Genomic DNA, 17,419 nt, shown 5'->3' with positions numbered 1-17,419 from the left:
CATATTGTTAGATTAGATGTCGTAGTCGGCTTGGAAATGAAGGGTATGGTGCGCCATAGTATGGGATGCAGGAGCAGTGTACATTTCATACTATGTCATATAGTATTGCATGTGGCTAGGGAATAATACAACCCGTACTACGAACCCTTGCCAACAAGGGTTAAGGCATTGGATACCACAATTGTGTGAGGTCAATGTCCTAAAGGGGCATTGGTCATTTAGTAGACTCATCGGGTCATTAGGACAGGTGATGTCGGTTGTTCCGTCAGCCAATAGGACTGATGGTATCACAGTGGTAACTTAGAGGGTTGGTCGGGCTAACCTTGGGAAGGGATGCTGGAGCCAACTAGTCTTCTCCGATAACTCAATGGGTATATCGTGAGAAAGGGTTAGAAGCCCTCACCAGGGATACATGTATTGGGGATTGTAGTAGTACTTACTTAGCTAGTGACTTTGTTTCTATGTTTTCTACCAAAAAAAAAGTCTAAAAAAGACTTTGTTTCCATGTTAGGTGGACTAGGGAAGAAAATTTGGTCTCATGCATATAGGATCATTGTGTTGCATCTGCATGCATGGTTTATTAATCACTCATTGGGCTTGGTGGCGTTCACTCTCGTGGAATCTTTCTTTTTAGATGATTTGGCAAGTGGAGATATCCCTATGTAGGAGGATGATGTTGTACCAGAAGATGATACTACCTATGTCTATGTGGAGATGGAGCCCGAGGGGCATGATCCCTCTTATGGATTTGATTACTATGATGCCTTATGATTGACCTGACAGATTGAACATTTTCCTCTTCCTTTTGGTGTTTTGGATACTTACTTTCGAATAGATAGGTTTTCTATTGTACATGTTATGTAAAGCCTTAAGGAGGTTATGTAAACAAAGTACAGTATGAGACGAATTATAGAAACAAAGACTGAGATATATAAATATTTGATTTCCACATGGATAATCTTTTAGTTTCCCGCTGCACTCTATAACTTCAATCATTTTCTTTTATGGATGTGTGGTTTGTGAGTCGTATTTACTGCTTCTGAGATCTTAGAGGTGGTTGGATACCGTGGGTATCCATGTCACTAGCCAAATCCTCCTAGGGGTGGGTTGTTGGTGTGACACAATATGTGCTACAGACTCACTCAATCAGTTGACATAATTCTACCTATGCTTTCACATGTTAGATCACAAGCATCAAACCACCGAACTGTTGGGCCTAGAAAGTCACCGTCTCCTCGAGACCTAGGGTTTAATCACTCACATTGCACGTTACATAAGAAAATAAAGTTGCACCCTCACTATTACTAATTGGTTTTAGTGTAGCAGTAAGCGCTTGATCTGAAAGACTAACATTTGGTATCAAAGTCAAAGTCGCAGGTTCGAGTCACTTTACAAACACTAAGGGGAATTATTGGGCCTAGAAGGTCAGCGTCTCATTGCCACTCAGGGATTAGTTTCTCTCCCTACATAAGAAAATAAAATTGCGCCCTCACTACTACCAATTGGTTTTAGTGTAGTAGTAAACACTTGATCTGAAAGACCAAAATGAACATTTGAGTTTTGATTTACCCTTGGGACTTTTCAAGCAAAATAACTTTTGGGATCTAAATTCTTAAGAGTACACATCATGCGAATAATGGGTACGGCTCGTTAACAGAAATGTAGCAAACATATTACTTGTACTCATATTGTGGCCCACAGTTTTGTGGATCCTACCTTTTTTTAGAATCCTCTCGTCATTGTAAATTTTCATTCTCTTTAGACAGGCAATTGATTGTTGGGGACAAATACGTAATCACACGGAAGAAATCAAGTAAGCAATCACACACAACATAAGGAATTTAACGTGGTTCTTTACGAATGTTTACATCAACCCAAGGGAGCCATAGATTTTCTACTAAACCTTAAAAATTCTCTACATCAGTCGTCACCTTACTAATGTGATCTTCCCTAGCTTGTGTCTAGGGTTTTTCCCCCGAGACCATATAGGGAACCCAAAAAACCCTAATCAACATACAGTTATAATTCTACCCTGTACGTGTAATGGACCCAAAACCAGACCCAATTATGAGTAAGGACCAATAATAATTATGTGGGTCAAGATACACCTAACCCCAACAATCTCCATCTTAGCTTGAATTCTACAAGCCACCCAAAAGAAATTTGGTGGTGATGTTGATTCTACAATCTTCGAACATTATCTTTGCCTATCTGCCATACCCAATCGGCATGGCCCACACCCTCGTGCAAGGTATCCTTGCCTGTCCTCCGTACCCAAACTGAAATGGCCCCAACCCCAACCCAGGATGTCCCGTGCAGCTCGTCGTTGCCACATAATATAACGTGGCTCCACCTTTCCTATTGTTGTAGCCCGCTCTAAGAGATCACTGCCACTCACCAAATCTGAAACGAAAACACCTGCTTCTTTCCAGAATTGTACTTGTTCATCACCTGGAATACCAACAATCTTTGTCATCCAGCTGTACCTCTTGCCTGAGTTCCAATAGAAGCTCCATCTATTTTAACATTCCCTATAAGTCTACACAGACTGTCAATCATTCATCCTTGCATCACAACCATGACCCCTCTTGAACCCTTGAGAACTCCACCTTCATTTGAGCATTTGAAACCTCTCAAATCTAGTGTTCCCATTGAAATCAAGTTCTTCCTTAAATTTGACATATGCCTCACCCCATTCGAATTTCACACAATCCCATCAAACATGCAAATCCTTACTATAAAGAAAGCTAGATAGCCTTGAATTCTCGGTTGTAATTTTATTAATGTCCAATGAAGAATATATATACAAAGGATACAATCCAATAGAATAGGAAAGAGATGAAAGTGGAAACTAAATCACATGTGATATAGAGTTTCTATACAAAAGGGATTCTATATCACATGTGTTAAATATGAAAAAAAATGGAAGACTTGTGCGCGAAGGGACTCCTTCCATTGGGACCAACTAATACTCCCCCTCAAATTGGAGTATGGATGTCATGAACACCCAACTTGGAAAGTATAGAATGAAAAGTGTCATGACCCAAGGGCTTTGTAAAAATGTCAACCAGTTGCATGCACGAAGGAACATGAGCTATGGTGAGGCAACCAAACTGAATGCGCTCACGGACAATATGATAATCAATCTCAATATGCTTGGTGCGCTCATGGTAAACGGGATTGGCCACAATATGGAGGCAGGCTAGTTGTCACAGTATAGCCACATAGGGAGAGGGAAAGAGATACACAGATCCTGAAGTAGGGTGTGAAGCCAGATCAGCTCACATGTAGTAGTGGCCATAGAGCGATACTCGGCCTTAGCCGAAGAATGAGACACGGTGCTTTTCTTATAGGACTACCAGGAGATAGGACTGTCACCAAGGAAAGTGATGTAACCTGTAACCAAACGGTGTGTGGTGGCGTAGTGGGGGGTCGTGGGAGAAGAGTGGATCTGAGAAGAATCAGAGTTGTAAGGGAGGAGTAGAAAGGAGCGAAGAAATCTCATAAGAAGACGAAGAGGGTGGAGGGGGAAAGAGTTCACATGCACACAAACTCAAACTTCAAGTCATTCTTCATTATCTCCTTCAATCATTGGTACACATCTATTTATAAAACCCAAAAAATAAAGACTCCTTACTTAAACTTAGGCTAACTAAAATAGAAACCCAATAAAAAACTCAAATTGGAAATTTCCCTGTGTCTAATAACTACCCCAAAATAAAAATTACATAATACTTTCCATAAAATAAACTTCCTAAAATCCTACTAGATCCAAACACTCAAACTGAACCCGGTTCATCTCTATCTGGATACGCAACTGAGTTTGGGTCGGTCGAAGGTAGTGCACCAGTTGGATAAGCCCGGTTCAAGATTCTCTTACATCAATTCCCCTGGAGTTCAGAAAAACTTGTCAAAGAGTTTTGTAGAACAATAGAATCAAAATCGTGTGATCGACGCCAACTATGAGTCCACATTCAACTTGTATAAAATCTACGAGCCAAAATTCTTGATTGAAGTAACTATAGGAAAGAACATAATAAAATGGATCAACTAAGCGACCAAAAGTCATGATTTCTTGATGTTCATCGGCCTATGGCATTGCTTGGATTAAATTCTGATCATGGAGTTTTAACTTAGCCTTCAACAATTCATGGTTTGCTTGAAAGGCATGCATTTTTAACTCAGCCTTCAACAATTCATGGTTTGCTTGAAGGGCTCTTTTGGTTTCTTCATTTTGTTGAAGTATTTTGGCCCATTGTTTAGGACTCATTGGGGTATTGGATTCAAAGAGAACTGGTTGGTGGGGAGGGGTAAACTTGGTAACTAATTAAAATTAAAAGAGAAAAAGGAAATAAGAGAGAAAGATGAGGGTATTTTTGGAAACAAAAAGGACAACTAAGTAGGAACAAAGGTGAGGGTGATTTAGGAAAAACAACTGAGGGCAACTTAAAAATAAAGGAAGTTAAGGGGATATAATGGAAAAAAAGGGGTTTGGAAAAAAGAAAACTTATCGTTGAAGTGCCTAGGGAAGGAGTTGAAGTCGAGTTTAGGTTGTCTTCTGCCAGTAAACAACCAGCTGAAAACCTGTAGAGAAAACAGTGGAGAGTTCGACTATTTCGATTTGAACAAAGTCGAGACTTTTTTTTTTTATTGGTAAAATTCAAGGGAGGAGGTGGGATGGTGAAAACACAGGTTGTTGTGGGAGTCGAAAGTGAGGGGAAGGGTGTTGTGGTAACGACATGATTGATTTTTTTCTTGTGTGGTGATAAACCCAAAATTATACCAGCCAATCGTGAGCCGACATGTGTCCTGGTCCAAGTAAGAGGACCATCTCAAGCCCGACCACCTTACATCTCACTTGATTGGCCCAGAAGGCAAAGAACCAACAAGGATGTCCAAGGTCCAAGACCCAGTACTACACGCAAGCTACTAGCATCATCGACGAGATATACATCACCTCATCAGTTGAAGGAACCACCTACCAGAGGTACAATTTCAAATGGACTTATGCACCAGGAACCTTATCCAATATGCCAGGATGCATGCATGTCTATCGACCGAGAACATCTTCCCTATTGGGACTCTATCTACCATAAGGGAGCAATCAACCAAGATGAATCCTACCGACTAGGAACTCTATCTACTATGAGGACTACTCGTTACCAACTGGGACTCTCCACACTGCCATACTCCATTATAAATGCCATGGTAATCTAACACATTAACCCATCTTGAATTCTAACTATTCATCTGTTTGATAAGAGAGATCTAACTTAGGCATCAGAGAATCCTAGCCCAGAACCTCACTGGTTCTCCCTTGTTACCCAAGTCCTTTTACAGGTTGCAGCACTCAAAGGGACCACCAAGTGATTTCTTGACGCAATAGATTGGTGCCATCTATGGGAATGATGCTAGCCAACATATGTACTAGCTTGATTCCTCAAATACTCAATGGCACCACGAGGTAAGAAGACCGCTCCCTCCACCAACGCTGTGAGGGAGAGGAATGGGTCACCTCTACCAGAGAGCTCTTGTCGTAGAGCCAATAATCATGACTCCTAAGAGAGGGAGATCCCAGAGAACAACCATGTTTAGGTAGTTGACCTTAACAACGAAGTAGCCGTGGAGCCAGTACCTGACCCTAATGTGCCAACAACGGTGGGTCAGGTCAATGACTGGCAACAACAAATCCTCAATGACCAAAGACACTTTCAAGATTACTTGAGGTAGCAGGTGACGTCGCACTGTTGTAGGGCATTGCCACCACCAAGGACAGAGCCCATCCCTCGACAAGTGCCAAACCCTAGGAGGTCACCTCCCAGAGGTGAAAGATCAGAGAGACTCACAAGGCGTGCAAATCCCACTCACCAACATGGAGATCCTTCGTATCATCCCAGGAGAACGACGGACCTACCAATTCGGTTGTGACATGGGGTGTCACCGACACACAGGTCAGTGGTACCTAGTCCAGACGGTTTCATTAGAAGGTCAGTATTCCAAGGGCAACTCAAAGGAAGTCACACACCAATGCGGAGTTGGACCTACCGAGAAGAATGTCACTCATGTTCGCGCCAAGGTTCATCGTGTCGTGACCACTCACCATCACGTCAAAACTCATGGTGGGAGGGGACTTCAAGGAGAGGTTGAGAGCGAGGTCATAGCAAACATCCTGCTAGGCGTGACGGGCAGTCACAAGAAGAGGAGTTAGACAAAAGACTCCAAGATTTGGACGAGAAGCTGGAAGGGCTAAAGAAGCAAACGAAGGGTAAAACATACTGGGTACTAGGACAATACCCATTTTTGGCACAGATCATGGCAGCCACACTCCCCTCCCGATTTAGGCTACCCACCTTTAAACTCTATAGTGGCACCATGGACCCTAATGACCATATCAACTACTTCAATGGAATGATGGCCTTGTACGGGGGATCGGATGTGGTCTCCTGCCAAGCATTCCCTGCATCCCTCAAGGGAGTAGCCACTTCGTGGTTCTCAAGGCTCCGGCCTAGATCGATAGGTTCATTCGTAGAACTCTATGAGTAATTTATCACCTGCTTCTAGAGCAGTGTCAAGCAAAAAAAGACCATGGTCAATTTTTTGAACATGGTAACGAACCCTGGGGAGTCCCTCAGGGAGTACATACTAGGTTGACGAAGGAGTCCTTAGAGGTCCGAGACCTAGATGACTAGACCTAGCATGGGGCCTTAGCTAGGGGCATTAGAGACCTAGACTTGATCAAAGACCTAGCACAATATGAGACCAAGACAATGAAGGAGCTTCTGGAGCGGTGCAACGAGTTCGCCAATATAGCTGAGATACTGTAGGCTTGGAAGAAAGTGATCGAGGCCAAGCCTCAGGACAACAAAAGATCGATGCCGGATGATCATAAAGAGAGTAAGAGATCAAGAATCGATTGTAGACAGGAGAAAGGTGATGGCCAGTCATAAAGGATAGATCATTACCCAGAGAGGAGTGACCGAGCAAGCAGCCCTGAGTTAACACCCCTGAATACTACCAGGTCCTAGATCCTCATGTAGATCCAAGATCGTGACCTACTCCATTGGCCACGACCCATGCTAGCAGGGCCTGAGAACCATAACCCCAACAAGTACTGTCTCTTCCACAAGGATATTGGGCATAACACAGAAGACTGCATCTAACTGAAGAGGGAGATAGAGCAACTTGTGAAGATGGGGAGCTTGAATAAGTATGGAAGGGAGGACGTGATGGCCATTCGGCCCAAGGAGGCAGAGGCCATAACCAAAAAAGGGAAGAGCTGCGATGCAAAGATAGAAGAACAGATCGAGATAGGGAGAGCGACTGCCGGGAAGAGAGGAAAGATGGAGTAGAACCGAGTGGTACCAAAGGAGCTTCCATCCTCACCCAACTGGGAGGACCTGGGCAGGAGTCTACGTGCAAGGCCAAAGCCATGCTAGGTTCGTGGGTGTAGCAGAGAAGCCAAGTAAGGTAGCCAAGATCGAGACAGTAATCTCCTTCTCAGATGCAAACCTGGAAGGACTGAGCTTGCCATATGAGGACACCTTGGTAGTATAGGTAGAGATACCCAATCGACCCGTGCACAGGATGTTGGTAGACACTGGAGCATCCATGGACGTGCTCTCACTTAAAGTTTATAGGAAGTTCGTATTCGACGACGACCAACTCAAGCCAGAGCTCACCTATCTCCATGGGTTCTCAGGCGCTACCGCCTTAATCAGAGGAACAATGGAGTTGCCCGTCACCTTTGGAGAGTATCCTCGGCAGATCACAATCATGGTGAACTTCATGGTTGTAAAGTTTGTGATATCCTTTAACGGCCTCTTGGGGTAACCATCCCTAATGGCCCTTAAGGGAGTCGTATCACCCATCCACTTGAAGATGAAGTTCCCAACAGAAAATGGGGTGGGCGAGATCCGAGGAGACCAAAAGAAGTCTGAGAGTGCTATGCGACGTTCGTCAAGAAGAATAATGGAAATACCCACGGGATGGTGCTATGCGTAGAGAACCTCGTCAGTGACCAGAGAGATGAACTGATAGAGCGAAGATGAAGGCCAGTGGAGGATCTCGTCCCATATCCCCTTAGAAAGGACGATCCCTCCAAGGTAGTGCAGGTTGGGTCGCTGTTGAGCAAAGAACAGAAGGACAAGCTTGGGTGTCTCCTACAGGAGAACATGGATGTCTTTGCATGGTCGACCTCTGACATGCCAGGCATACCTCGATGCATAGTCAAGCACAAGCTACAAATAGACCCAATCAGGAAGCCCGTGCAACAGAAGCGATGAAACTTCACCCTTGACCGATAAGCAACCATCAAAGAAGAGGTCGAGAAGTTAAGCTATTCGGGGTTCATCGGAGAGGAGAATTCCTAACATGGCTCGTGAACGTGGTCATGGTAACAAAACCAAATGGAAAGTGGAGAATGTGCGTCGACTACACAGATCTGAACGAGGCATGCCCAAAGGATGAATACCCACTACCAAGGATTGACCTGTTGATCGACGCTACTGCCAGCCATGAGATGTTGAGCTTCATGGATGCCTACTTTGGGTACAACCAGATCCTCATGAATGAGGATGATGAGTCCTATATAGTATTCTGGACGGACATGGAGAACTACTACTACTGCATCATGCCGTTCGGGTTAAAGAACACAAGAGCCACCTACCGGAATATGGTCAACAAAATATTCGAAGAACAAATCGGGTGCAACATGGAGGTGTACGTGGACAACATGCTAGTGAAAAGCGTCCAAGCCCAACAACACCTAACCGACCTAGAGGAAGCGTTCGGAGTACTAAGGAACAACCAGATGAGGCTAAACCCCAAAAAGTATGCCTTTGGCTTGACATTAGGAAAGTTCCTAGGCTTCATGGTCTCGGTACACGGAATAGAGGCCAACCCATCCAAGATCAAGACCATGGATGGTCAGGGAGGTACAGAGACTAAATGGAAGGATCACGGCCCTATCAAGGTTCATTTAGCGATCTGGAGACAAGTGCCTACCATTATTCAAGACATTAAAGAACCTCCGAAGTCCTAAAGACTTTACATGGACGGAGTAGTGCCAAAGAGTGTTCAAGGAGCTGAAGAAGTACCTAGAGAGTCCACTACTACTTGGATAGCCAGTGCCCAACGAATTATAACTCTACTTGGCCGCCACCTTGGTTGTGGTAAGCGTGGTGCTTCTGAAGGAAGAAGGCAAACTACAGAGGCCTATCTACTACGTCATTTATGTTTTGATGGACGCAGAGACCAGGTACATAAAAATTGAGAAGATAGCTTATGCACTCTTGATCGCAGCAAGGAAGCTAAGGCCATACTTTTAGGCGCACACGATTGTAGTACTCACAGACCTACCACTGAAGAAGGTATTGCATAAACTAGATGTCTCTGGATGATTGATCACCTGGGTGGTAGAGTTAAGTGAGCATGACATCAAATTCCAACCTCGGACGGCCATCAAAGGTCAGGCCCTAGGGAACTTTGTTGTCGAGTGCACCTTATCAGAGGTCAAGCCAGAAGCAGAAGACCTAGAGGAGCATGATTGTGGGTCGTGAAAGATGTTCGTGGATGGTTCAAGTAGTGCTGTTAGAAGTGGGGCTGGCTTCATACTCACCAGCCCCGAGGGTTTTTTGAATCCAATATGCCCTGCGATTCACCTTCCAAGTATCCAACAACGAAGTAGAGTACAAAGTACTACTAGTTGGACTCCGAGTGGCCAAAGCCATCCAAGTCACTCACCTAACCATTCGAAGTGATTCCCAACTAGTAGTAAATCAGGTGAATGGGGAGTACAAAGTAAAAGATGAGTGCATGGCAGCATACTTAGCACGTGCTCGAGAGATGATCGAGGAGTTCACAAAGTTCAAGATGGTTCGAGTACTAAGGGTCGACACCTTATCTAGGCTAGCAAACAATGAGCTCCAAAACTTGTCCAGTGCCGTGTATGTTGAAATACTGTATGAGCCAATGTACCAAGGAAAGCAAGTTAATGAGATCGAGGAGGGGCTAAGCTGGATGGACCCTATAGTCGATTACCTACAAAATAATGTACTACTAGGAGACAAGGTCAAGGCCAGAAAGATAAGGATGTGGGCAGCAAAGAACACAGTCATTGATGGGGTACTGTATAAGAGGGCGATTATGGCACCATTGATCAGGTGCCTAGGACCTAAGGGAGCCAAGTATGCCCTAGTAGAGGTCCATTAGGGGATATGCGGAAGCCACATGGGGGGGAGGGGGCAAGCCCTAGCCTATAAAGTCCTCCGCCAAGGGTTCTATTGGTCGCGGATGCAGGAACAATCCATACAATATGCCAAAACTTACAAGTAATGTCAGTTGTTCGCCCCGGTACCCCATTTGCCCATCATAAAATTGACCTCCATCCTTAACCCCATACCGTTTGCCATGTGGGGGATGGACATCCTAGGTGACTTCACAGCGGCATCTGGGAACAGAAAGTACCTCGTGGTTACTATCGACTACTTCACTAAATGGGTCGAGGCTAAGCCACTGGCGAAGATAACAGAGAATGAGATGGAGAAGTTCGTTCACGGCGAGGTGATCTACAGGTTTGGGGTACCAAGAATCCTAGTCTCGAATAATGGGAAGTAGTTCAACAATCCAAAGTTCAAGGCTTTCTGCCAATCCTACAACATTGACTATCGGCCTATCTCAGACCAGCAGGCCAATGGTCAGGTGGAGGTGACTAACAGAATACTACTCAAGGGAGTCAAGAAGAGGTTAGAGGGAGCCAAATGTAAATGGGTCGAGGAACTTCCAAGTGTCCTGTGGGTGTACTAAACAACAGTAAGGATGCCCCTAGGAGGGAGCCCATTCTGATTGGCATATGGTACCGAGGCCTTAGCACTAGTAAAAGTCCTTACTATGTCCCACAAAGTCCTTCACTTCAATGAATGCACGTACGACTATGGCCTTCGGGCGAACATGGATTTTTTGGACGAGGTTCGCAAGAAGGCACTACTCAGGAACATGGCATACCAACAACGAACGACCAAGTACTACAATGCCAGAGTCAGAGAGAGGCTTCTCCACCAGGGAGACCTAGTTCTAAGGAGGGCTAGAGCATCACAGCTCAGGAAGGAGGGGAAGCTATCAGCCAAATAGGAAGGACCCTACATAATTTTCAAGCAAATACAGCCAGGGACCTATCGCTTAAAAACTCTGAGGGGGTAACAAGATAAATCAAGCTTGGAACTCAGAGCATCTAAAGAAGTACTATCAGTAGAGTAGCAGTAGTCGGCTTTCAGCCACAACAGGTCGTATTACAGCATTACAATAGTAGCATTCTGTTTTCAAGGATTATTTAAAAAATTTTGAAGTTTGAAGTAAATATTTATTCTGGGCTACATCCGTCTACCTCTCGACCATCAGTCGAACATTTTCAAGCACCAAGGTCCAATGACCACCAAGGCGTAAGGCCACTAAAGTCTCATAACCACCAAGGCGTAAGCTCACCAAGGTCTAATGACCACCAAGGCATAAAGCTACCAAGGTCTAAGGACTACCAAGGCACAATACCATCGAGGTCTAATGACCACCAAGGCATAAGGCCACCAAGATCTAACGACCACCAAGGCATAAGGCCATCAAGGTCTAATGACCACCAAGGCGTAAGGCCACCAAGGCATAAGGCCACCAAGGTCTAATGACTTCCGAGGCGTAAGTCACCAAGATCTAAGGACAACCTAGGTGTAAGGCCACCGAGGTCTAATGACCACCAATTATCAAGCCACCAAGGTCTCAGGACCACCGAGGTGCAAGGCCACCCAGGTCTAACAACCACCAAGGCATAAGGCAACCAAGGTCTAATGACCACCAAGCCGTAAAGCCACTAAGGTCTACCAACCACCAAGGCTTGTCGGCCATATGCACAAACGACGATCAGTAATACACAAGGGAGGCGAAGACTTAAAAGTAGATAATGCAAAAGAAGCAACAATAATTAAAAAGTCAAGTTCAAAGTTCCACGTCGACATCCAATAAATAAAAAAGAATAGAGTCAAGGAAGAACCGTGCCCTTCTTCGAAGGAGTCACATCCTTCTTAGGGGGAAGCCATATCAACCCCAGGTGGGGGAGCTACGCCTTCCTCGAGAAGGGCCGCACCCTCCTTAGGGGAAGCAATGGGCTCCCCAAAAGGAGCGTCAGCTACCTAAACAGCTACAGTAAAGAGCGACATTAGCCTGGAAATCGGGAGAGGTCATAATTGGGAGTCTCCCCAAGAACATAGGCCACCATGTCAAGGATCCCCATATCGTATACCTCTTGGTTGTACTCATAGAATAAATCCCTTATGGCTTGGGATGTCCAGAACTGTGCCACAGCCTACTCATCGACCTGGATCAAATCGGCGTCACTATCCCGCCTCACGATCTGGAGCTCCTCCTCCAATGCTCGGACCTTGGAAGCCAAACTTGAGCTTTGGGCCTCCAAAGCTACACTCTTAGAGGACAATGAACTGATCTCCTTAGCCATCCTCCTCTCCTGAGCGGCACCCTCCCCACGAGCGGCCTTCTGCTCCTGAAGGTCCCTCTCCAGACTTTGCAAAGATCGAGCGTGCTAGATCTCCTGAAAGACAAATCTCTCAGAGCAGAGTACTGCTTCAGTAGTATGGTACTGGACCTGCAACCAAAGTTGTTGTCAGTGAGCCTCCTACGGGCTAGTTCCAAGTGACAAAAAATCAGACTGTACCAAGTGGCAAAAAATTAGAAGGTATCAAGTGACAAAAAATCAGAAGGTACCACTTACAGAAGCAATGTCCCCATAAAGGGACCTCAGCAGCTCTGTGTGGCTCATCTCCTGCAAAGCCACATGCTCGAAAGGAAGCCGGCCTTTATCCAACCACTCTCGTGGAACATTGCTACCGACAAAAAAAGAAGCACCCTCTCGGATATCCCAGGGAAGAACCAAGGGAGATGGAGTTGGTAGGTCCACGACAGTACCCGAAGAAGAACCACCCCCTTACCTCTGGAGGAGGGTAGAACAGAAGCACCAGGCACAATAGTAGTAGCAGGGGTCAGCTATGGAAGCTTGACCCTCGGAGAACTCCTCCCGATGCCAGGAGGGTTAGGACCCTCTTCCTCTTGGCATGCACTACCATAACCATGGTGGGAGTAGGGACCGAAAGGGCGCAGGCATCCCCTACACTAGCAGAAGGGCAATCCGCAGTAAGCCAGCCTGGGCAGCATCAGTTTTAGTCACCCTCCTCCAAGAACTGGCGGGAAAAACCACAGGGTCCGGCCGCAGATCCACTGAACAACAACAAACAAAAAAAGAAAACAAGTTTGTAGCAGATATACAAAAAGAAAATTCTAGGCACAAGTACCAAGTACGAGCACGAGGACAAAGATCTTACTAGGACTCAACTTCTAAAGGAATAGGAAGGCCTCCAAGTCCAACTCTCGAACATCAAACTTGCTGCATTCCAGACACCGATTGAGGGAGTTGCTCTCGAAGTCATTCAACTCAAGAGAACGGTTCACACTCTTAAGGTCAATAGCCTCCCAGGTGGTCCGCAGTAGGCATTGGAGGACCGTAGCAAAGAAAAATCGATCCCTCCAACATTTCACCAAACTGATGAGCCCCTTAAAGAAGTTAAAGTCGGCAAAGGGCCCCTTGAGGGAGCGACGAACAAAATGGTACTACTCATCATCCCCCTTCATCAATATGTAGATGTGCGAGAATAGGGGAATGGTGGCGGCTTGCCCCATCCGAACGAAGAACACATAGAAGCCCAAAAGGACCCTCCAAGAGTTAGGCAATATCTGCCCGGGGGTAAGGTGTCAATGATCCAAGACCAACTCAATAAAGTAAGGAATGGGGAAGCGAAGGTTATAAGCAAAGAAGACCTTGTAGAGATAAACCTCATCTGCCCGGTGAGAGAAAGCAAGATCATCGCCCCTGGGGACGCAAAGGACAACCTCGAAAGGTATATGGCACTCCTGGCATAAGGATACCAGGTCTGAGGTAGTCAGGACGCTAGAGAACTGCCCTATCCTACTAGCAGGGTCTACGAATGAGGGCGCCGTCCCAAAGGTACCTGGGCCCCTGCCTGGACCAGAGTCGCTAAAGGTCCCCTCCTCATCTCTAACAACAGCTCTAGGAGAAGGCAATGGGGAGGGGACAGTATCCATAGAAGAAAATGACCCAGAAGAAGGCCCATACGTCGCATACCCCTCATGAACAGTGGCAGAGTCAGAGTTACTCAACATCATGGGTAAAGATATGGAAGGCTACTTACTTGGGCGGTACTCCCCAACGTCAAGCTGCCAACCTAAGAGAGAAGAAGGAGAACTGCCACATGCAATAAATGAATCCATAAGGTACCATAAAAAAAAATAGAAGAAAATTTTGGCCGAAGCCATTCCTGAAAAGCACGGGCTAGAACAGCGAGGTGCGCGGTAGACTAAGACATGGGCAGAGCCGCGATAGGGACGACGACAGGCGCAAGGCGAACTGGGAGCCATGATAGGCGACAAACCCTAACGGACCAAGGCACGGGCGAGAGCCACGATAAGCGACAGGCGCAGGGTGGATCAAAGCACGAGCAAGAACGATAAGGCACAAGCGTAAACTGAGGCACAGGCGATAGGCGCGGGGTGGACCGAGGCCTGGGGGAGAGCCATGATGGGCAACAGGTGTGGGTGAACCTAGGCAAGAACCGTGAGAGGCGACAAGCGCGAGGCATACTGAGGTATGATCGAGAGCCATGACGTGCAACGGGCATGGGCGGATTGAGGCAAGAGCAGCGATAAGTGACAGGTGTGAGGCAGACCAAGGCACATGCAAGAGAAAGAGAGTGCCATGGGGTGAGCGGCGATAGGCGCGGGCACGAGCAGGCGATAAGCAATGAGTGCACAAGCGAACGGGCACACGAACGAGCAACTAGGCCTCGTGGGCACGATCGGATGACTGAGACCGTGGGTATGATCGAGGATGGATAAGACCAAGTGGGTCAATAAGTGCGAGATAGACCATGAGGCTAAGGGCTCAGGCAAAAGAATGCTAATGACTAAGGAAAGAGGAGGCTATAACAAAGGAAAAGGGTAAGAGAGAGGCCACCCTGCTCATTGTGACCCAAGAGCAAACACTTGGGGGTCAAATGACAAAGTAGCTGATTCCAAAGCAAGAGAGAAAAGCTTCAAAGCAAAAGGAAAAAGTAAAAAGTTAGAGAGAGACATGAGGAATGAAAAGTGAAGAATGGAAAGAAAGAAAGGAAGATATAGCCAAAACGAAAAGAAAAAGAAAAGAGAATGCAAAAGGTGTAGTGGGAGGGATTAGAACCCCCATACCCCTCCCACTTCACTAAAGGTTTTGCAAGAACATCCTCTGACAGAGCTTATTTACATCAAGCCCCTCACTGACACAAAGATAGGAAAACTACTCTCTTGAATACTCCGTTCCAAGAGAGTGGGGACAAGTGATAAACTCAAAATTATATCGACCAATCGTGAGCCGCCACATGTCCTAGCTCAAGTGGGAGGACCATCCTAAGCCTAGCCACCTTAGGTCTCACTCAATTGGCCTGGAAGGCAAAGAACCAACAAGGATGTCCAACATCCAAAACCAAGTACTACACGTAAGCTACTAGCATCACCAACGAGTTATACATCACCTCATCAGTGGAAGGTACCACCTACCAGAGGTACAATTCCAGACGGACTCATGCACCAAGAACCTTATCCAATATACCAGGACGCACGCATGTCTATCTACCGAGAACATCTTCCCTACTAGGACTCTATCTCCCATAAGGGAGAAATCAACCAAGAGATGAATCCTATCAACTAGGAACTTTATCTACTACGAGGACTACTCATTACCAACTGGGACTCTCCACACCGCCATACTCCATTATAAATGCCAAGGTACTCTACCCCATTAACCCATCTTGAATTCTAACTATTCATTTATTTACTCAAAGAGATCTAACTTAGGCATTAGGGAGTCCTAAGCCGAAACCACACTGGTTCTCCCTTGTTACGCAGGTCCTTTTGTAGGTTATGACACTCGAAGGGACCACCAAGCAATTTCTTGACCAAACATGTGGAATTGCTGGGGGTTGCTAAGGTTGAGGTTTCAGTGGCAATAAGGGGATGGGAGTGGGTTTTCTGCTAGAATCAAAAAGAGGAATGGATCGATGGGTTGCTGCACATTACTACAGTTTCAATGAAATCTCTATCGATCTCTTGCTGCCAAAACAGACCTGGGAAACATATGAACTGTAATGAAAGGGGAGATAATAACATCAAAGGGAATAGAAGAGAATAATGAGGAAGTACCAGGAGATGTATGAACAGAGAAGGAAGAGAGACTGAAAAAGTGAAGAATCCAAGAGAGAGAGATTCACCCAGGTTTGGACTCTGATACCAAATTGATAGGGTGTAGGAGAAGAGGGGAAATTTGAGAAGAATCAGAGTTGCAAAGGGAGGAGTAGAAAGGGGAGTGTAGAAGTTGTATAAGAAGAAGAAGAGGGGGGGGGGGGAGGGGGAAGGATTGCACACGCACACAAACTCAAACTTCTATCCATTCTTCATTGTCTCCTTCAATCTTTAGTACACATCTATTTATAAAACCCAAAAAACTAAGACTCCTAATTACTTACTAAAACTTAGGCTAACTAAACTAGAAACCCAATAAAAAAACTCAAATTGAAAATTTTCTTACGTGTCTAATATCTTTCCCAAAATAAAAGATTACATAATACTTTCCCAAATAAAATAAACTTCCTAATATCCTAGATTCAAATACTCAAACTGAACCTGATTCATTTCCGTTTGGATACGCAACTGAGTTTGGGTCTGTCCAAGTTAGTGCACCAATTGGGTTTGCTCAGTCCACGATTCTCTTGCATCATGGGGCAAGTAACCCAATTAGAGTCAGAGAAAGCAGTAAGCTGGAGAGAACTCTGAGCAGAAAAAAAAAGACCGGTGCCAGTAGAGTCTTTAAGGTACCGAAGGACCTAAAAGGCAGCGTCTAAATGGGGCTGGCGCGCGCAGTTGGTGCATGATTTGACTAAAGGAATTGACGACGAATGTAATATCTGATCGGGTGATAGTGAGATAAATAAGACGACCAATTAGACAGCGATATGGAGCGGGATCAGTTAGGGCCGGGCCAGTCTCATTGTCCAAGCGTAGGTTCTGCTCCATAGGTAATGTGGTGGGCTTGGCAGCCAATAAGCCCGATTCAGATAATATATCAAGGACATATTTACATTGATTAATGAAAATGCCCTTTAGATTGCGTGCAACTTCGATACCCAAAAAATATTTGAGGCTTTCCAAGTCCTTGAGCTGGAAATGGTCGTACAAGAAGGATGTGAGCTGTTGAATAGCAATAAAATCATTACTAGCAATGACCAAATCATTGACGTAAACCAAAATGGCAGTAAAGTTG

At 45.6% G+C, this 17,419-nt stretch overlaps 1 long non-coding RNA gene across 1 annotated transcript in view; it reads right to left on the bottom strand.

The window, feature by feature from the left end:
* Window positions 1–12,968: 12,968 nt before the first annotated feature.
* Window positions 12,969–17,419, bottom strand: part of LOC122662297 — a 28,385-nt gene continuing 23,934 nt past the window's right edge. Inside the window, exon 3 of the long non-coding RNA XR_006333003.1 lies at window positions 12,969–12,981. This is a non-coding gene — a long non-coding RNA (uncharacterized LOC122662297). The remainder of the gene's footprint in view (window positions 12,982–17,419) is intronic.

The sequence above is a fragment of the Telopea speciosissima genome, chromosome 5 (genome assembly GCF_018873765.1).
Source record: "Telopea speciosissima isolate NSW1024214 ecotype Mountain lineage chromosome 5, Tspe_v1, whole genome shotgun sequence".
Classification (NCBI taxonomy): Eukaryota; Viridiplantae; Streptophyta; class Magnoliopsida; order Proteales; family Proteaceae; genus Telopea; species Telopea speciosissima.
The sequence above is the reverse complement of the archived record's forward strand: the minus strand, read 5'-3'. Positions and strand labels throughout refer to the sequence as shown.